Consider the following 22,298-nt stretch of genomic DNA (forward strand, 5'->3'; position numbering starts at 1 on the left):
CTAAATGTGTCGCCCTTTGAAAGCCAGCACTTGCTGGAGAACAAACCCAGGGTTGAGATTTCCTGGTAACCCTTACATTCCCCACTGTTTCCAGATGTTGGCAAATCGGTAAGCTGATCTGGGTAAGGCAGGGTTACAAGGACATCTGGATAATGACAAGGACGACAATAGTGACTGTTATCCCTATAGTGGGCTTCACTCGTGACTCAGTTGGTAAAGAATCTGCCTGCAATGCAAGAGACGAGGGTTTGACCGCTGGGTTGGGAAGATCCCCTGGAGAAGGGAATGGCAACCCACTCCAGTAGTCTTGCCTGGAAAATCCCAAGGACAGAGGAGCCTGGCAGGCTATAGTCCATGAGGTCTCAAGAGTCAGACACAACTTAGTGACTAAACCACCATCCCAAGAGTGAACAGTGGTTATCTAAACCTGGCTGCCTACCAGAAACAAAGAGAGTTGGTTTCTTTCTTTGTTGTTTGATTTTTGTTGTTTTGAAAATACAGATTCCTGGGCCCTATCCCTAGAGGTTCTATTTCTTGAGGCCTAGAGACCCAGGCATCTATATGTTTAACAAGTACACTGGATGATTCTGATACTTCTAGCTGAGCCCTGGCCTCAGGAACTGTTGCTCTGTAAAATGAGGCCACCCTGGACCCAGACTGGCATCAGACTCTCCCTTCCGAAGCTGTGGCCTCAGGCCTGTTGCTCAGCTCTTAACCTAAGATGCATCATCTCTTAAAAAGGATTAGACAAAATTGTACAGCCACTATAGAGAACAGTATGATGATTCCTCAAAAATTTTAAAATAGGATTGCCATGTGAAAAAGCAATTCTGCTTTGGGGTATATAAAAGAATTGAGGGCAGGGACTTGAAGTGGTAGTTGTACGCCCAAGTTCATAGCTGCATTATTTTCAATAGCCAAGAGATAGAAGCAACCCAAGTGTCCACAGTGTCCGCCAGTGGATAAAAGCATAAACAAAATGCGGCATGGACATACAATGGGGTGTTAGTCAGCCTTTAAACAGGAAGGCCATCCTGACACATATACAACATGGATGAGCCTTGAAAATATTAGGCTAAGTGAAATAATCAGTCACAAAAGGACAGATACTACAGGAATCCACTGTAAAGTGCTTTACCAGATTATAGAGACAGTAAAATGGTAGTTGCCAGGGGCTGGCTTGAGGGGTAAAGGAGGTTCATGGGAACAAGGATTTTAGTTTTGCGTGAGATGGAATGAGTTCTATAGTGGGATCTTGGTGATGACTGCCCAACGAGACGAATTAATGTATTTAATGCCACTGAACTATACACTTACTGGTGGTAAGAATGGTGAATTTTAGGTTATATATATTTTACCACAATGAAAAAAGAATATAGCTAATATCTTCCCTCTGGAGTCATTCTGAGAATGGCATAGTATAGCATCTGTTAAAAAACCTAACACACAGCACATGCATAAAAAAAGGTTTCTTTTCTTTTCATCATTTACCTATTCCTTTCACAAACGTTTTCTTCCCTGAGAGCTTTTTTATCTTTGTTTCCCTACAAAGATATGTCTGAAAGGAAGGGAAAGAGGGAACTGATGTTTGTTGATAGCTAATTATGAGTTTTTGACCCTTGTTTACCCTTGAGAAGTGGGTGTTCCCACTTTACAGATGAAGAAACTGAGGCTTAGAAAGGGAAAATGACTTACCTAAGGTCTCAAAACTGAGACACAGCAGAGCTAAGCTTGCCTCACTATACCCTTCTGAGTAACCTATAGATGGCTGAAGAAGTTGGCGCCCATCCTCCAAGGAGAAGGTATAAAGTTCCTCTTGTTGATGGACTGTGATGTCAGTTAAGGCAGTGCAAAATCTGGCTGGACATCTCCTCCAGAGAGGAAGCAGAGCCTTGACTGAGCCAAGGTTGTGTTTGGCCCTTTGCTCAGAGCCGAACTCCTGACAGCCCTACCTGTCCTACTATTAGGCAAGAAGCAGTCTTGCTCAGCACTCCTAAAGAACGGCCTCTTCCAGAGATTGGGGCTCTCTGACATCACGTGGAGTCTAAATCAGCCTCGAAACTAGCCACCTGCCCCCTTAGCCCAAGCAGGAGAGCTGTGTGCCCCTCAGGGACAAAGGAATGCTGATTCCCGTGCAGCACATCTAGTATGAGATGAAGGGAGTGAGGGAGAGCTGATGAAGGAGAGGAGTGGGCACCGTGTGGGCGGGACACCAGGCGTGTGGTTACTGCCAAAGTCAACATTGAGGGTAAAGTTTTATTACAAATGCGTGCGTTGAATTAGACAGCAAGCTGAGTAGCTGCATTTTCAACATCATCATCATAGCAAAGCAAATAACTAAATTGGATGCTCAAATATATATTGAGTATATATAAACATCATGATGATGAGAATGATAGAGGTAAATTGAGTAGCTGAACTGGATAGTAAATTGGATCGCCAAAAAAAAATTTTTAAATAAAAATTATATGTATCATACCTGAATCCATGCTAAGCATTTTATACTAATTTCCTCTATCTTCCCCTAAAAAGTCCAGTGAGGTATATACTATCATCACTGTTTTACAAATGAGGAAAACTGAAGCCAGGGGACTTAGGTGTTCAAGGCAGTGCAGCTAATGCTGATCTACAGTTGGAACCCAAGGTCTACCTGGTCCCAGACAATATCATTTTTACTCCAGCAGATTTAGTATGTAGTAGGTAAATCAGAGTTGATTATTCATTTTCAGAAACAAGATCATTTACTTGTTTTACAGGAGGAGTCCTTTGAAAAGCAACTCTTATACCGTGCATTTAACGTAAAACCCTGATTATAAAGATTCATTTGGGGAGAGTGGTTCCAAGAGTAATCCTTCCCATCTGCGTGGCTGTAATACTGTATTGCAGAGCACTGTCACAGGTATTATGTTAAGCATCAGTTTGACTTAGACAAAGGCTTGTCACTCTTTCCTCTACAGCCATTGCGTGTATTCGGTTTTTGTCAGTGGTTAAACAGCAGGCTCTGGTGCTGACTTTGAATCCCAGCTCTACCGCCTACTGCCTGTGCAAACTCGGGCAAGTGACTTAGCTTCTCTGAGCCTCCGTTTCTTCATCTATGTGCATTCGTGCATGCTAAGTTGCTTCAGTTATGTCCAACTCTACAACCTCGTGGACCATAACCCTCCAGGCTCCTCTGTCCATGGGATTCTTCAGGCAAGAATACTGGAATGGGTTGCCATTTCCTCCCCCCACCAGGGATCTTCCCAACCCAGGGATCAAAACCATATCTCCTATGTCTCCTGCATTGGCAGGTGGGTTCTTTACTACTAGCAGCACCTGGGAAGCCCATCTGTTGCCCATCATCTATGAAGTAGGCATAATGATTGAGGATTTTTTTATAAGGAATGTTAGGCCCTTGTCCCAGAGCATCACAGAACTAGTGAGGGATGTCACTTGTAATATACCATGTTCATCCAATGACCTTCAGAAGATAACTTGGCTTCCTACATAGAAAGCTTTGATCAAACTAATGTGAATGGTTTTGTTCCTCAGTGTCAATCAGTATACTGACTTTCTGCCTTATACTTCAGTCTTGTGTATACTTTCCAAGGATCTTCAGATCTCATTAATTGAACTGAGACACTGATGAATTTATGTTTCTGGAGAAGTTAGGCTAATATCCTGACCCCAGGGTACAGAAAATTCCCCAGATTCTGTTTCTGTGCCTAGTTTCCTTACCCTGCTCACAGGATTCTGGTGTCCTGAGCAAGCACTTTGGAAGGCCCAGGTAGAAACAGCCTCTGAAACCAGGCAGAAAGTTGGAAAGCCTTGCTTTCTTTCAGACACTAGAAATCCTCAGGAACAAAGGCAGTTGGACACTGAGATCTGGAGTTCAAGAAAGAGGTCAGGGCTGGAGACTAAGACTCAGGTCGCAGGCCCAAGAGTAGATGCAGTTGCCCAGGTTGCATGAGATGTGAGGGTGTAGCATGAGATGAAAGACCTAGTTTACTGCAGTGATTCAGGGGAAATGAAGACCTGAGCTAGTCCATGGCGGTGGGAATGAAAGGAAAGTTATGAACATATAGTCAATAGGATGTGATTTCTGCTGGTGTGAGGGCCAGGCAAAAGAGATGGGGATGATTCGAAGTTGAGTAACTCCTCAGCCCCTTCCTCTGCCCACTCCAGGCTGAACAGGTGGCTCCCCACGGATGCTCCCACCGTGTCTCTTCATGGCAAACCCCACAGTGTACTGTGATTTTCTCTACGTGTGTGTCAACATCTCCCACATTTCTGCCATCCAGGTGCTCATTCACTTACTTTCAAGTCCTGAATCAAATAGCAGTATGCCCCACTCCTCCAGCCCCTTTCTGTCTCCCTCATCCTGATTCAGTTTTCTTCATAGCTCTCCTACATAGATAATTGATTTTTTGTTTATTGTCTGTCTACCCTGACTGGCACAGAAGCTTGATAGAGTGGGGACTTGGCCTAATTTGCTCATGACTGTGTACCTAGGGCCCAGAGACAGCTAAAGGTGCTCAGTAAACTGTAGCTAAGTGTCCCTTGGCTCCTTACTTGCCCAAGCTGAACATGTCCCATCCTCATAACCACCCTGGTCATAGCCTGGAGGCCCTTACCTGACACAACAGTCCAAAGACTGTCTGCATTGTTCTGCCCTGAATAATTAGACTATGATTCCTCCTGATGAACATACTCTGATGAACAGGTACTGTTCCATAATTTGTGGGGGAAAGTGCAAAGTTAAAATGTGGATCCCTTGTTTTAAAATTAAGAATTTCGAGATAGCCATAGCAGAGCGTTTAACCAGGCATGGACCTTTCCTTGGCTACCTGGGTGGTTCAGGTGGTAAAAAATCCACCTGTGATGCAGGAGACACAGGTTCAACCCCTGGGTCAGGAAGATCCCCTAGAGAAGGGAAGGGCAACCGACGCTAGTATTCCTGTCTGGAGAATTCCAGGGACAGAGGAGCCTGGCGGGCTAAAGTCCATGGGTCGCAAAGAATCCAACACGACTGAGCAACTAACACTTTCTTTGGCTTCCCTGGTGGCTCAAATGATAAAGTGTCAGCCTGCGATGCAAGAGACCCAGGTTCACAAGCACACAAGGGTCTTTCCTTAGTGCTGGTCTTTGTGTGACTACACGGGTCACACGCATCCGTGTGGCTGGCCCTACAATGAGGACCAGGTCTTAGAAGGTTGTAAATACCAGTCTTGGAGTTTCCATTTTGTCATGTAGAAAGAAGGAACGGTAGAAGGATTTTGAACACAGGTGACATTTAAGTTCTTCCCCACCCCACCCCCCGACTCCGACTGTAAGCTATACTCTTGGTGAAAATTTGCACAGGTGAAAAAGGTATAAAGCCCTGTTCATCTATTCCTCCTGCACCCTCCTTCCCTGAAGGTACCAAACCTAAAAGTAACCAGTGACTATTTGGTTAATTTCCTTCTTTTTGAGGTTTTGTTTTTGTTTTCTGTGTAATGTAATTAGGATCATCGTTCAGCTATGGCTTCTTGTTTTGTTCATGTGAGAGTAGAGGAGGAGAGGGACTTCTTAAATGCACGCTTAGGGGAGATGGGCCTGGAAGCCAGCTCACAGAGCAGATCGGGGGTACAGAGTTGGCGCCAGGGACTGAGATGGAGGCATTGAAGGGTCCCGGAAGAGAGAACCAAGGAGGCCCTGGATTAAGGAAAGGATTCTGGCCTGGAGAATTCCATGGACTGTGTAGTACATGGGGTCCCAAAGAGTTGGACACGACTGAGCGACTTTCACTTCGCTTCATTTTACAGAGGTAAGAGTGGAAGGACAGTTTGGGAGCTGGAGTCATTCAGATGGGAGGTGACTACAGCCCCCAGGCCTTTTGAATTCCCTTGACCAGTTGGAAAGAACATCAAAGTCTAGCCCTGTCTTTCAGGGATTCTGCACGCTACAGCAAGCACTGGGGTCATTTCTCAAACACAAGTCTTTGGCTCTTGCCCTCTAGAGCTAGACTTGCCCATCCCTCTCCCCTAGGGCTCAGATTCCTAAAGCTGGGCCCACCCCCTGCCTCACCCCCTCCCCCACCGCCCCCACCGACAGCCCTGACAATAGCAAATGGGAATCCAGGGAGACAGCAGGTGGGGTCCGGGTTTCCAGGGGTCAGGAGATGCCTGGGGGTTTAGATTTGCCCATTTTGTTGGTAATCCCCAGTGCCTGGGCTGGCAAAGGGGAGAGTTAACATTGTCATTGGATCCTTAATTGTGCGTTTCATGAATTTTCATGTTTCCGCTTGCAAGCTTAATGTCTCTTTCTTGGTGAGTTTTTTTGTACTTGAGCATAAGAGCCTTGTAATTACAGAGTGTTGTGGATTGCAGAGGGTGATTAAAATGGATTTCATGAAATCTGAAGCTCCCCACCCTCCCCCTCTCTGCTCTGTCTCCCTCTCTCTCTCCTTCACACACACACACACACACACACACACACATACACTCACACTCACACACACACAGAGCCATCACCAGCATGCATGCACACACACACACACACACTCTCACACACAGAGCCACCACCAGCAATCCAATAGGTGGCGGGGAGTAACTCAAGCCAGAATCCCGTGAAGTTCAGAGACTCAGGATGTGAGGACATGAATTTTCTTCCCAACGCTTTCCTCCCTGGCTCTTGGCTCTGCTCCCAGACAGCGTGCTCTGCTTTCCTCCTCCTCCCTTTCCTGAGTGAAGTCCAGCTACATCCCTGACCCCCAGCCAACTCTGACCCCCGGGGCTGGCAGCTTTCTCACTCACAGCAATCATAAAACAAGGATCGGGTTTTCATCATTGCTTTGGTACAGTCGTTAAATGTGTCTCACTTACCTTTGCAATCAGCCTTTGTTCCCATCTAAAAGGGTAGCTCGCTTTGAATAGGGGCCTGAAGGTTGCAGCAACCAGTGAGGGTATAAGAATTCCCATCGCAGCATCTTTTTTTCCTAGGACAACTTGGTCCTCATTGGCAGCAAGATCTACTCTTTACCTTACACTGAATCAGGGAGGGCCGGCTGGTGCTCCGAGGACACTTGAAAGAATAAGTGACCTGGGAGTGGAGCATGGAGATGTGGGAGGGGGTGGCGGGAAGGCTTCCTAGAGGAGGATCGTGGCAGGATCCCTGGGGAAGGACAGCAGAGCGGTGCTGCTGCCTGCATGGCACCCTATTGTATCTGGGTTTCCATGGCATTTTACCCACTAGAGTGTGGGGGACTCCCCAGCATGTGTGTGTTAGTTGCTCAGTTGGGTCCAACTCTTTGTGACTCCATGGACAGTAGCCTGCCAGGCTCCTCTGTCCATGGGGATTATCCAGGCAAGAATACTGGAGTGGGTTGCCGTTTCCTTCTCCAGAGGATCTTCCTGACCGAGATACAGAACCCCAGTTTCATGCACTGCAGGCAGATTCTTTACCATCTGAGCCATCTGTTGCTTGCTTGGCACCATATTGAATCTGGGTTTCCATGGCAGTTTCCCCACTAGAGAGTGGGCTCCCCAGGATGGCCTGTAGCCCAACCCATCTCTGTGACCCCTGTGCACAGTATGCATCCCAGCACAACTGAGGAGGTGCCCAGAGTGCTCCTGGTTAGACAGAGCTGACAGTCTTGTGCTGGATGAGTCAGCCCTGAAGAGGAAGGGAGGTCCTTCACCGCACAGGCCCAGGAAAACGGCTGCAGCTTAATCACCTGGGAAAGCCAGGCCAGTGCTTGACTGACACATGGCCTGTCTCAGATACCCTGTCCCAGATTGCAGCGTCACCCTTCCAGAGTAGACACATGCTACCCATCCTCCCAGAGGGGGTGCCTGTGGAGTGGACAACCTCTTTCTTGCCCTGAACTTTGAAACTTACCTGACATGTACATCCTCACGCACCTTGCTACTTGGGCTTCCCAGGGGGCTCAGTGGTAAAGAATCCGCCTGCCAATGCAGGAGACACAGGAGATGTGGGTTCAATCCCTGGGTCGGGAAGTTCCCCTGGCTGAGGGGATGGCAACCCACTCCAGTATTCCTGCCTGGAGAATCCCATGGATAGAGGAGCCTAGAGGGTCATAGTCCGTGGGGTCACAAAGAGTCGGACAGGACTGAGCAACTGAGCGCGCACACACACACACACGTGTGCCTTGCTGGGTCTGTGGTTTCCACTTCCACATGTGGATCCAGGAGCCTCCAACAGACAGTCCATTCCTCTCCCCAGCCAGCACCATCACCTGGTCCTGCTCAAACCGCTGACAGGCAGAGACGGAAGCTGCTAAGAAGGTCCGCATGACTGCTCCCTTCCTTCTCTCCCCAGCACACATTGTCCTAGCAGCTCCTGAGTGCTGGGCCGTAGTCTCTAGGCCCCAGGCTGGAACTCCCCACCCCAGGTGCCCACTGTGCGTGAGTGAGTTAACAGGGCAGAGCAGCCAGGGGTCTCCTCTGCTCCAGGTGGTCAGGGAGGGGGCGACCAGACCAGTGCAGACAGCCCTGCTGCCTGTAGCCCTGGCTCTGCATCTGCACGGAGGAGGGCTGACCATGTGCTTTGCTGGGTGCTTAGTCGCTCAGTCAAGCCCAGCTCTTTGCGACCCTTTGGACTGTAGCCAGCCAAGTTTCTCTGTCCGTGGGATTTTTTTCAGGCAAGAAGAATACTGGAATAGGTTGCCATTTCCTTCTCCGAGGGTTCTTTCCTACCCAGGGATCGAATCAGGGAGCAAAGGACTTGAGCATCCATGGATTTTGGTATCTATGGGAATCCTAGAACCAGTCCTTCTTGTATACGAAGGGACAACTTGATTGGGTAGCTGCGTATCAGGTTTGCAGCAGTGATAAAACCTGGCCCCACCCTGAAGGCGATGCAGGTAAGAGGGGCTCCTATAAGGAGGGTAGGCACTGGGCTCAGAGAGCAGTCATGATGGAGATGTACAAAGTGTCTCAGCTGCAAACAGGGGGATGTTATTATTTCTATGAAAAGGATCAGGAAAGACTTTATGGGAGAGGTGATATTTAAACTAAGCCTTAGAGGATAAGAAGAAATTCACCAGCAGGAAATGTCTTTTAGGCCAGACCGTGGAAGGAGATAGGCAGAAAATAAGTGAAGAAATGAAAACAATAATAAGAGCAGCTGTATTAGGTACTGACAGAGTGCCAGCTATAGATCCTCTCACTTAGTAGTCCTTGCTACAGTGCTATAGGTGTCCCCATTTTGCAGCTGAGGAAACTGAGGCACAGAGAGGCTCAGTAATTGGCCAGAGTCACCCAGTTAGGAAGTGGCAGAGCTGGGATTCAAAATCAGGCTTTATTTCATAGGCCTCCTTCTTAGGAACATTACGCTTCAGGTATCTGAGTACTGTATTTGGAAGGCACTGGCTGGCTTCCGGACGTGTACTTATTAGAACCTCCCAGTGATCTCTTGAAACCCTTCATGCCCATTTTACTTGTGGGGAAACAGAGGCTTGGAGGGCTTGCCCAGCTTGTCCTGCTTCCATAGCTGGACTGGGCTTTTTAAAATTTTTATTTATTTGACTGTACCAGATCTTAGTTGCGGTGTGTGGAATCTTTAGTTGTGGCATGCAAAATCTTTAGTTGCAGCATGTGCGATCTAGTTCCCTGACCAGGGGTGGAACCCTGGCCGCCTGCATTGGAAGTGCTGAGTCTTAGCCACCTGGCCACCAGGGAAGTCCCTGCTCCGGGCTTGGAACCTCAGCCTCCTGCCCGGCTGCAAAGCGCCCTCCCCACCTCCACCGCATGGCAGAACCAGCCTACCTCTCGCTTCCTGGCTACAAGGCCTCCTGGGCTCACCCCCCGAGGCGATCACTGCCTCAGATGCCCATAAAAATGAGGCTGGTTCACAGTCAGGCTGGAGGAAGCTCACTTCACATGACTGGCTCTGCCCTCCTAACAATTAGGCCCTGTCACACCAAGCCTTCTGAGAGGGCTTCATAGATACCTGTGCTCGAGCCAAATTTATTGGCGAGCGATATTAGTCACATTTTAAAACTAAAAAGCAAAATAAATAATAAGTGGCAATCTTCTGCCATGGGGTCGCAAAGAGTCGGACACGACTGAGCGACTGAACTGACTGACTGACCTGAATGATGTGTCCTTCTGAGCACATAGCATCTGGAGGCATACGACACCTTTTTGGCCCTTTTGGGTGGTGTTCATTTGGATCACTTTGTTCCGATGGTGTCCCAGGGTTCTCCAGAGATGAAGAACAAATAGAATATGTACATAAAGGGACTTACATATATATTTAGAGAGAGAGAGAGTGCAAGAGAGATAGACTGTAGGAATGGAATTGGCCCACAGTTGTGGAGCTGACCAGCCTGAAATCTGCAGGGTAGGCTGGAAATTCAGGTAAGAATTGATGCTTCAGTCTTAACATAGCATTTCTTTCTCTGAGAAACCTGTGTTTGCTCATAGGGCCTTTCAACTGATTGGATGAGGTCTACCCATGTCGCTGCAGATAATCTCCTTTATTAAGTCAGCTGATGTTTAGATGTTAACCTACATCTATAAGACACATTCACAGCACCACCTACCATTTGATCGAATGACTGGATGTTATAGCCCAGCCAGGATCCCACATAAAACTAATCGTTACACATGGTTTCCAGTTCTCCTATTGTCATTTTTTCCTTTGTAATATTTTTTAGGGAGATACTTCAGGACTAGGTAAATATCCTGTTTCTCATCAGATCATTTCCCTCTCAGTTTGGCATCTTTTGCTGGAATCAGTTTTTACAATTACAGTTACATAAAGAGCTTTCCCTGGGGGAGGGTTGGGAAGGTGGTTTCAGGCCCCAGCTCTGGCATTCAGTGGGTCCTGTGACCTGGGACATGTTCCCTGACTCTCCCGAGCCAGGGTCCCCCCTGCTCAGATAGAGGTGACAGCACTTACCCTAAAGGCTTGGAGTGCTTACTGAATGCAATAACGGATCCCAAGAAGGTGTTCCCCGGAGTCTGTGGCATTGAACGCATGAAATAGACACGTCCAGGCCTCGGTGAAGTAACGGCTGACTTGCCCCTGAGCCGCATTGGTGAGCCAGGTGATCTGAGGCCAGTGGAAAAGTCCCTTCAGCCAAATGGGATGCAGCGTCAAACCCCACCCTGAGCACTGACTCAGCAGCCTTGCCCAGCAGTGACAGGAGACACCATCTGAAAAGCGCTCCCAGGGCCAGCTACATTCATGCTGAGTCCCAAAGGACAAAGGGGGAAAGTGCTTCTGGTGGAGGGTGTAACCTGGGCAATGAAGGTGGGCGGGAGAGAGGGCGAGGGGTCATGGCTGTCGGGGAGACTTGGGTAGGTGTTAGTAGTGGTAGTCGCTCAGTGGTCCGCCTCTTCATGATCCCAAGTACTGTAACCCTCCAGGCTCCTCTGTCCATGGAGTTCTCCATGCAAGAATGGGCATGGGTAGCCATTCCTTTCTCCAGGGGATCCTCCTGACCCAGGGATGGAATCCGCATCTCCTGCTTTGCAGGCAGATTCTTTACCGTCTGAACCACCAGGCAAACCAGGTGTTAGTAAGTTCTCCCAAAAAATCACACAGGGAATTGCCTATTTGTATTGTCCTTTCTCCTGTTATTGCTATTATGATTATCATCACTATTCTTAAGTAATATTTAGCCACACTCTGGTATACACATTAGAAAGCAGCTCAGTCTTCTGGGTGAGAAACAGCGTGGCATAGTCGTTATGATATGGACTCGAGCCGGAATACTTGTGTTCGAATCCCAGCTCTGCATTTTACTAGTTACAGGACCGTGAGCAAAATTAACTTCTCAGAGCCTCTGCTTCCTCCTCTGTCAGATGAAGGTGACAGTAATAGTCGCTTCCTCCCTGGATTGGAGTGACGGTTAAGTGAGTTCATGTTTCTTGAGAGCTTAGCACGGTAACTGGCAGGCGCAGAGTAAGCAGTGTGCTTACTTGCTGGATAAATAAGGAAGTATATTTTAGATATTTGCTCGGAAAGTTACTGTTTTCCTTCCAGCTATTCAACAACAAGCTATCAATGCTCCCATTTATCTCCCGTCTACTTACATCGCAGTTTACTTGGCTGCTCCACCGCAGAGCTAGTCTGCTGTCATAGAAGACGCCGACCATGGGGGTGGGGAGGCTCAGGAGATGTGAGTTCTAGGCCCACCTCTGCCATTACCCTGCACTGTGGCCTTGAGCATGTCAACATCTCTGTCTAAGCCTCGACTTTCCCATCCGTAAAGGGAGAGAGTTGAACAGGTGATATCAAAGAGCTCTTCCAGCCTGAAGCCCCGAGTATTGGTGACCTGTGAGTGGCTTTCCCTGAAGGGACAGACAGGGGACTGGTGTCTGTCCGGCACCTACTGCACGCCAGGCACTGCTGGGCTCTCTCCTCACATGCTGTCTGCTCGTGGTCCTCACGGCAACCTGCTAAAGCAGGAATTTTGTTCTCACATGACAGTCAGAGGGGCCAGGGCTCTGGGAGTTTAGGTGGCCAGCTGGTCACTCAGCTAATAAGGATCATAGCCAGAACTCCAACAGGATTGCCTGTCTCCAAGCATTTTCTTTCCATTAGTCTGGCTTCCTACCAGTAGGTGCTCCGCAAAGGTTTAATGAAGGAGTGAGTGAGTAAGTGAATGAACAAAAGCATCCTTGCTCACTTATACTTGGGGAAATTTCTCCTCTTTCAAGTAGCTACACTTCGGAGCTAGACAGATTGGTTAGAATTCTGCCTTTACCACGTGCTAGCGGTGTGACTTGGGGACATTATTTGACTCTGTGGGACTGTTTCCTAGTCTTAAAAGAGGGATAATAATTCATAGTTCATACAGCTATCTCGAGGCTTGAAGAAAGAGCGTGTGTGAAACATTAGTACAGTGACTGCTGCTGCGGCTGCTACTAAGTCACTTCAGTCGTGTCCGACCCTGTGCAACCCCAGAGACAGCAGCCCACCAGGCTCCCCCGTCCCTGGGATGCTCCAGGCAAGAACACTGGGGTGGGTTGCCATTGCCTTCTCCAGTACAGTGGCTAGAATCTAGGTAATCTCTAAAAATAATATAACTTCTTGATTGTGGTTTTCAGATCTTGAGATGTCAAGGAAAAGCCAAATTTCAACAGAAAAGTTGCCAACTTTGTATTTTGCTAAGTAAGCGGATAAAGAACACAATTAGCATATTGTCACACAGTTAATTGATAACGGTAACTAGAGTCTGCCCAGAACTGAGCTAGTTCTCACAACCAGCCAGCTACTTGATTACCTCACTCTTGCAGAGAGCTGCCAGGGTCAGCCCTTTACCTGTCTGGTTTAGATACACATTTGCCAAAGTGAAGTTTGGGAACTCCTTTAAGTCAACACCAGAAGGTTGAAACTAGCTGGGGGAGGAGGGCAGGAGATAGGTACTGACCGGCCTGGCCTGCTTGGCAGGACCCTCCAGCTCTGCCAGATGGAAATGTCTCAGAACTAGGAGTCAGAGGAGGTAGGCGTAGCCTCACCTCTCCTTCCTATTTACTATGTGACCTTGAACATGTCCCTTCTTTGCCGTGAGCCCCAGTTGACACCTCTCTAAAATAAGGGTTACTGCAATAGCCATGCTGGGCCAGCCTCTCAAGGTCACTGTGAAGACTGGGTCCCACAGAGGGTGGAACGCGTGTGATAGCCTGTGATGTGCTGTTTACATAGGAAGGATCAGCAGCTCTCTGAAATCTGAGTGCAGTGAAGGCAGTCGAGGCCAGAGCTGGGAGGGGCAGGGGCAGAATCAGATTTCGAGGGTGTGAACCCTAGAGGATGGTGAAGTCCATGTTGTCACACCCCCTTTGTTCCCGGGCTTCCAACCTGGAGGGTTTTACCCAATGACAGACTGGATTTGTGGGGGACACAGGTGACGTGAATTATAGGGAAGCGATGACAGAAATGAGAGTTCCAGATGAAACCAAATTCTATTCATTGGTTTTACACTAGTTACTAAATATGTTGAGAGGGAGAAAATAGTGATTTCACCCTTTTGAACTGAAATTGGGGTTACTTAGTGGCTCACGCCTGTGCTGTATTAAGCTGTGGGTTCAGTTGGGTATCATTACAAAATTGAATTATAAATTGCACTTCACTGGCATGTGCATGTATATTTATTTCAAGAGACAACCTTTCAAGGTAGTTCAACCTTGCAAGATAGTCAATTTAAAAAAAAAAAAAAAGTGTCTACCATAACACTGCTGCAACAAAGCCTGCAATTGCTCAGCCACTAGCTCTGCGGGGCTATCGAAGTGGGACTTAGGGCCTTTGCAGGGGTGCTAAAGCCATGAGGGACTTTACAAATCTCTCCAAGTAGACAGGAGTTGCCCACAGGATGGAGGGAAGCCAGTCTCCTTCTCAACCCCCTCTGAACCTTGCAAAGTTCTTGTGCACGGTGGGGTTCCTCACCTGAAAAGGGGTTCCATTCTTACTATCTACCCAAAGTCTGATAGTAAGCTCATATTGCTTGGCCCAATAATAACACATTAATGGACATAAGTAAAGATATTTGTACAAAGATGCTCCTTTGCAGCACTGCCTGACATAACCAGAGGACAGGGACAAGCTCAAAGCTACCTGCAAGGGCTGATTAAATCCAGTAGGGTCACTGCATACAGGGAAATAGCATGTCCCCTTTAGAAACAGGGGTGGCCACCCAGGCATATGGATGTGAAAGGAATCCGTGATTTTGTAAGTAGAGAGGGGAAAGCAGATTAGAAAGCAATATAAATAGATTGCATCTTAAAAAAAAGTGTGTGACCACACACCCATGCAGAAAACACCCAGAAAGGTATTAATTGTGATTCTCCAAGTAGTGGGGACACAAGGGTCTTTATGATTTCTTTTAATGCTGTTCTGTGTTTTAGGTTACTCACAAAAATTGCTTAAGTACCTGCTAGAAAAACATCCTCCCTTTGGAATAGCTTACAGGGTTGTTGGGAAGAGACAGAGAATCAACAAGTACACAATTAATTCCTAGTGCTGATGAGTGCTGGGAAGAAAATGAGATCGTTAATTTGAGAGAAACTGACTGGGGGAGGATGAGACCAAATTTAGCAGGGGTGAAGGCAGCTCTATGGAGAGGCTATTTAATGAGTCCTGTAAAATAAGAGAGATGCCCCAAGATGAAATCGGGGCCAGGGGTGTTCTAGGAAGGGGGGACAACTAATGCACAGCCCCTGAGATGGAAAAGAATTTTGTACAATAGCCATATGTTATTTCTATAGTCAGAAAAATAATCGTTCAGATCTGTTCGATCCATTCAAGAAAATATAGGACATTTCTGAATCTTCCTGTTGCAGGGGCTGGATCAGAAAGCAGGAGCAGGAAGACAGTGAGGCACTGAAGAGGGGGCCCTCCAGCTCCCTTGTTGAATGATACCCTTAAGGGGAATCTCCCAAGAGGCCAACTCACGTTTGCCTCGCTCTCCTTGAGGCCGTGTTTCCCCTTTACGTTTTGACGTTTCTGAAAGCAGAAAGTGTCTTCTAATCAATGTGTCATTTAGACACATTGTGCTCTGTTTTCTTTTTCTCAAAAGGACTACCACTGAATTGATGATGTCCTTACAACTACTGGTGTCTTTGGACTGATGAAATAACAGTGATATATGCAGGGGATGCTAAGAAGACCAGCCTTGGGAAGCAGAAGGACCTTGGTGGAAATCGATGCTTCCTCCTAGAGGGGGAGCCTGGTGGGGCCACAAGGATGGACTGTGTCTTCTCCATCTCTGTGCCCCGCCTCCAAGCACCAGCCGTAGCCACGCCCTGTGCAGGGCCCCGGGGTGCAAAAATGCCTACCTCGTGTCCCTGATGGACTCTCAGGGAGTAACTAGAAAGGGAGAGGGGCCTGTAACCAGCCAAGTACAGCTGTACCGTGTAAATACCAGGATGAGGAGAAGCTCTGGAAGCTGGGGGAGCCAGAGGTGGTACCCTTGACTGCTTGGGTGGGAGGGGGAAACTGCTAAAGAGATGCCTGGGCAGACAAGGCTGGAAGGGCATCCAAAACAAAGGGACGGAGGCACAGGCCAGTATCTGCAGGTAATGGTGTGGAACGATGGTGGCCAGGCAGGGTGGGCACAGACAGCACCCCTCCTCTGGAGGCTCTCCTGCAGAGCCTTGGATGTGTGTCAGAGGAACTGGAGACCTGGAGAGAGATTAAGCCAAGAAGTGACATGGCGACATACCACACTGTCCAATCTAGTAGCTGTCCATCACAGGCGGCTATTTAAATTAACTAAAATTAAATAGCCTTTTTAAAAAGCCATGAGAATACTTTAGAAAAAAGTTAAATTCAAACCTCAGTTACTCAGTCGCACTGGTCACCTTGGCAGATCTCAGCAGCCACATGTGACTGGTTAGAAATGTGGACAGTGCAGATACAGAACGTGGATCTTGGCAGAAATTTCTTCTGGATGGTACTGCTTTCAAAGGATCCTTTGAGGATGGGTGGGTGGGCAGATGGACAGACAGAAGAAGTAGCAACAACCGTGGTGCTTACTGTGTGCTGGGAACCACCTAAGCGTTGCTCATGTGTTGGTCCTTGAACCCTCACCACGCCTCACAGAAACAAAGACAGGTCCACTCGGGGGACAACTCCGGGGACCATTTATCAGTATTTATCAGCCTTTTCCCTGATCAGATTCTGGCTTCATCTGAATCCTGGCACCTCCTATTGCTTGTGTTTTCAAAGAGTGTTGGAGCCTTAGCTTTGCTAAAAAGGTCACCAACTCAACAACTCATGGTTGGCCGAGAAGGTGCTAAGTGGGCATCCTCCAAGTTTCATGAGCGCCATGCATCCTTGCCAGGAAGTCCCTCCGAGTATTTGACCCAGGCTTCCAATTAATGACAGCCGCTGTTGGCCTGTTTCTTCTGTTTAATATTTTCCCCCACAGAAAATGGAGGGTGTAGCATACTAAGGAGAAGTTGTACCATCTACTTCTGCTTCGCTGACTACACTAAAAGCCTTTGGCTGTGTGGATCACAACAAACTGTGGAAAATTCTTCAAGAGATGGAAAACCAGACCACCTTACCTGCCTCCTGCAAAATTTCTGTGGAGGTCAAGAAGCAACGGTTAGAACCAGTCATGGAACAACAGACTGGTTCAAAATTGGAAAAGGAGTACATCAAGACTGTATATTGTCACCCTGCTTATTTAACTTCTATGCAGAGTACAGCATGTGAAATGCAGGCTGGGTGAAGCACAAGCTGGAATCAAGATTGCTGGGAGAAATATCACTAACCTCAGATACGCAGAAGACACCACCCTTATGGCAGAAAGCAAAGAGGAACTAGAGAGCCTCATGATGAAGGTGAAAGAGGAGAGTGAAAAAGCTGGCTTAAAACTCAACATTCAATAAACTAGTATCATGGCATAAATTCCCATCACCTCATGGCAAATAGATGGGGAAACAATGGAAACAGTGAGAGACTTTATTTTCTTGGGCTGCAAAATCACTGCTGATGGTGACTGCAGCCATGAAATTAAAAGATGCTTTGCTCCTTGGTAGAAAAGCTATGACCAACCTAGACAGCATATTAAAAAGCAGAGACATTACTTTGCTGACAGATGTCCGTATAGTCAACACAATGGTTTTTTTCATTGGTCATGTATGGATCTGAGTGTTGGACCATAAAGAAGGCTGAGCGCTAAAGATTTGATGCATTTGAACTGTAGTGCTGGAGAAGACTCAGGGAAGTCCTGTGGACAGCAAGGAGATCCAACCAGTCCGTCCTGAAGGAAATCAGTCCTGAATATTCACTGAAAGGACTGATGCTGAAGCTGAAATTCCAGTACTTTGGCCACCTGATGCGAAGAACTGAGTCATTGGAAAAGACCCTTTTAGTGGGAAAGATTGAAGGCAGGAGGAGAAGGGGATGACAGAGGATGAGACGGTTGGATGGCATCACCGACTCGACGGACATGAGTTTAAGTAAGCTCTGGGAGTTGGTGATGGACAGGGAAGCCTGGTGTGCTGCAGTCTGTGGAGGCGCAGAGAGTTGGACACTAATGAGCTACTGAGTAACAGCAACAACATAGTAATATGGGCTTATTCTGTACTAGGCACTGTTTCAAGCACTTTCCAGACTCACTCATTCAGTCCTCATAAGAACTCTATGAGTTTTCCATCATTTCCCCCATTTTACACATGAGAGAACTGACTGAGTCTTGGAGAGGTGCCATAACTTGCATAACGTCATCCTTTGTTCAGCTAGTAAGTGGTGGTCCTAGGATTTGAACATACACTGTCTGACCCTGGAGTCCAGTTCGTAGCCATGGCGCTCCCATCATCAATCTTATGGAACTAGAAGACAGCTGCTAAGTGTTCTTTCCACCTGTTTTGGCTGGGGTGGTATGAGAACTTGATTCTGTTCCAGAAAACCTTGGCTGAGTGTTATGCCCAGTCATAACACAAATGCCTCACATTTGGAGGGCCCTTTATGTCATTTTTTGACTACTTCTCTGCCAGGAGTGGTTATAGCAGTGGTCATCCTACAGTTATATCATGTTTTCTGGTTTACAAAGCACCTTCATTTGCATGTTCTCACTTCCTCCTCACATCAACCCTGGAGGAAAATGAGGTGAAAACTACAGTTTGTTCAATTTAATACAGGGAGACCAGAGAAGTGAAGGTTCCTGGTCGGGATCACTGCGTCCCTCTGGGATGTAGTTGTTTCTCAAATTCTGCTACCATTGGTCAAAGTTACAAAGTCAAGCCAGCATAGGGGTTGGAAAGCCGTGACCCTGGGTGCCAACACTGTAGCACGCCAAGGTCAGGACACAGTCTAATAAGCAGAAGTCGTTTCAGAAGAACTCAGAACCTCCACTTACATTTCTGAGATGTTGCAAGACACAGCAAGCCCACAGCAAAACTCTGTAAAGCCTGCCTTCTCTGCATTCCCTCCACTGCACTTAGAGACAATAGCTTCTCCTATGCCTCTTTTACAATAATTTCTGTGAAATTTTTCAATAATAATACTCTTTCATAGTGAAGAATATTTATAATAAATGTGTGTGGTTTAAAGAATAATGATAAACCTTCATATCCTCACCAGCTAGCTTAAGCAACAGAACATGATACTGGCTTCAAAGTCCTGGGGGCTCCTTCTCAGCCCCTCATCCCAAGGAACTGCCGTCAATGTGTGTTCCCATTTTGGTCTGGCTTGGTCAGCTCCAGCCACTTTAACAAAACACTGTAGACTAGTTATTTTATAGACAGAAAATTTATTTCTCAGAGTTATGGAAGCTGGTATAATTTCCAAAGTCAGAGCGCTGGCAGACCCAGCGTCTGGGGAGAGCCCACTTCCTGGTTCGTAGACAGCCTTCTTTTCACTCTAACCTTCAGTGGCAAAAGGGGTGAGGGAGCTGGGATCTCTTTGGTAAGGACACCAATCCCATTCATGACCTGATCACCTCCCAGAGGCCCCATCACCTAATTCCATCACACTGGTTGCAACCTATGAATTTTGAGGGACATCAGCATTGGTTTATCGAAGGAGGTAATGGCACCCCACTCCAGTACTCTTGCCTGGAAAATCCCATGGACAGAGGAGCCTGGTAGGCTGCAGTCTGTGGGGTCACAAACAGTGACTGAGCGACTTCACTTTCACTTTTCACTTTCATGCATTGGAGAAGGAAATGGCAACCCACTCCAGTGTTCTTGCCTGGAGAATCCCAGGGACGGGGTAGCCTGGTGGGCTACCATCTATGGGGTCGCACAGAGTCGGACACGACTGAAGCGACTTAGCAGCAGCAGCAGCAACAGCATTGGTTTATAATGTAGTCCTGTAATTTTTTTAAAAAGTAAATATAATATGGTCCTGGACCACTTTGCAACCCTTTCAGAGGGCCCAGGTGGAATCTTTTTTCAGTTAAAAGGAGTAGAAGATTAGGGACATTAGTGCACACACATTGAGAGGAGGTGGGGAAAAGCTTCCTCGTAAATTTTTTTGTTACTTTTATTTATTTATTTGGCTGCACCGGGTCCTCGTTGGGGCATGTGGGATCTACTTCCCCGACCAGGGATTGAACCTGGGCCCCCTGCATTGAGAACACAGTGTCTTAGCCACTGGGCCACCAGGGAAGTCCCTGTAAGCTTATTCCTGGAGCAGTTTGTCACTGTGCCACCTGAAGCAAAGCCTCTTCACCGTGCGGACTTCTGACCTTCGAAGGGACTGGGGTTTCCAATGGTTGTCATTTATTCTAAAGATACTAACTGAGCACTTGCTGTGTTTCAAGCAGTGTCCTAGGTACAAGGATGTGGTGGGGAAATCCCTGATCTCCAGGAGTTTACTGTCTGGGAGGGGTCTTGCCCCTGCTCCACCCCTGTCTCTCCATTCTCCCTTTGTCACTGACTTACTCATCTTCAAATCTTGGGGTGGGGATAAAATCTGTTGATAAATATCAAAGTGCTTGGAAGACCTGCGGCAGATCCTGGCTGGCTTGCTTGTAACCAGTGCAACCCCTGAAATGAGGTGTGTGGGGCACGTGAAGGGTCTGGGGCTTTGGGGACTCACACCTGCAGTTACTCCGCTCTGCCACTAGATGTCAGCGCTTTGTCGGAGGGGATCAGGGAGCTTAGGGTGATGTGCTTTTAGACTAAAGTGAAAAGTGCAAAATAACTGCTTACTGTGACCTAGTCGCTGATCTGCTATATTTTTATGTCATTCAATGCTCATAGAAGCTGTCAGAGTTAAGCATTGCTCACAAAAACTGTCATCCCCATTTTACAGGCAAGGAAACGGGGGCGCTGGAAAGGGGTATAAGTGTCAGTCTCACTTTTCTGATGATCCAGCGGATGCTGGCAATTTGATCTCTGGCTCCTCTGCCTTTTCAAAATCCAGCTTGAATGTCTGGAAGTCCTCGGTTCACGTCCTGTTGAAGCCTGGCTTGGAGAATTTTGAGCATTACTTTACTAGTGTGTGAGATGAGTGCAATTGTGCGATAGTTTGAACATTCTTTGGCATTGCCTTTCTTTGGGATTGGAGTGCAAACTGGCCTTTTCCAGTCCTGTGGCCACTGCTGAGTTTTCCAAATTTGCTGGCATATTGATTGCAGCACTTTCACAGCATCATCTTTTAGGACTTGAAATAGCCCAACTGGAATTCCATCACCTCCACTGGCTTTGTTTGTAGTGATGCTTCCTAAGGCCCATTTGACTTCGCATTCCAGGATGTCTGGCTCTGGGTGAGTGATCACAGCATCATGGTTATCTGCTTATATTGTACAAATTAAACAGTTTAATAAACCATTTTTATCTATATCATCTAATTCAATCCAGACAGTTATCCTTTGAGGGAGCTTTTAATCCCCATTTAAGGATGGGGAAAGTGAAGGTCAGAGAAGTTCACTTATTTCCCAAGTTTTGGAGCTGGGATTAGAAACCAAGTCTTTCTAGCTGCAATACCATGTTCTTTTCATGCTGAAATTGCCTGGAGATGATAAGGATGGCCTTCATAATGTTTTTCAATGGCTACGAGATACGACTTGTTAACTGCATTTTGCAGATAGAGCGTCTGAGCCCCAGAGGGGACCAACCTGTCACTTGCCCATCGCAGCACAGCTGGAAGTGGGAGAGATGGGGATGAATGCAGGCAGCATTCCACAAGTCCGTCAGTATCTCTTTCTGCTTCTCTCACTGATGGGAGTGAGAGAGCACCTCTTTCCTAGAGGGATGGGGGCAAGTTTGAGATGACTGTCTGCTGACTCACCTGTAGGGTGAGTGCTCCCAGGACATCTGTACGCAGGTGACGGTAGGCAGGACCCTGCTTCTTACCTGGAGGTTCCCTGTCTGTTTGTAGTGGAGAACAGCACACAGCCAGGTGCCTTGCTTGAAGCAAATTCCAAGGGAGTGATGAGCAGTTGGGGGAGGAGGCTGCCAGGAGCAAGAGGCCAGGTGAAGGGTCCTGGGGGCAGAACCATGTTTGACGTTGAGGAGAGGGGCGAATCACGAGAGATGAGCGGAGCAGGGGGTGATGTGATCAAACAGTGTATGTGAAAGATGACTCTCACTGAGCCAGGGAGGGTGGGAGAGACATGGGAAACCCACGCAGAGGCTTTGGAAGGTGCAGACCCAGGGGTCTGGGCAGCCCGGAAGGACAGCAGACGATCCTGAGGACAGTGGATCCTGTGAGTTGAGAATAACCCCCTGAGTCTTGGTCGTGATGCTTGGTTCTTTGTAGCCTTCATCAGTTATAGGATAAACCCCTCCCTTCTTCTCTGGGCTCAATCTGTAGCTACCAGTTCAGCTTACCTTGGATCACCATCTTCTTGGTTTCACTAAGTTATCTGCATAAATTTAGGTTTAACTTGCTTGTGGTTGGTCTGCTAACTC

General features: G+C 47.5%; 1 protein-coding gene and 1 non-coding gene across 11 annotated transcripts in view; one reads left to right on the plus strand and one right to left on the minus strand.

Moving 5' to 3' along the window:
* Positions 1-22,298, plus strand: part of TENM4 (teneurin transmembrane protein 4) — an 816,614-nt gene that overhangs the window by 343,394 nt on the left and 450,922 nt on the right. The gene's annotated exons all lie outside the window — the stretch shown is intronic.
* Positions 19,976-20,048, minus strand: TRNAE-CUC. The gene has a single exon. It is a non-coding gene; the product is annotated as a tRNA-Glu (tRNA).

This window comes from Cervus canadensis, chromosome 29 (genome assembly GCF_019320065.1).
Source record: "Cervus canadensis isolate Bull #8, Minnesota chromosome 29, ASM1932006v1, whole genome shotgun sequence".
NCBI classification, from domain to species: domain Eukaryota; kingdom Metazoa; phylum Chordata; class Mammalia; order Artiodactyla; family Cervidae; genus Cervus; species Cervus canadensis.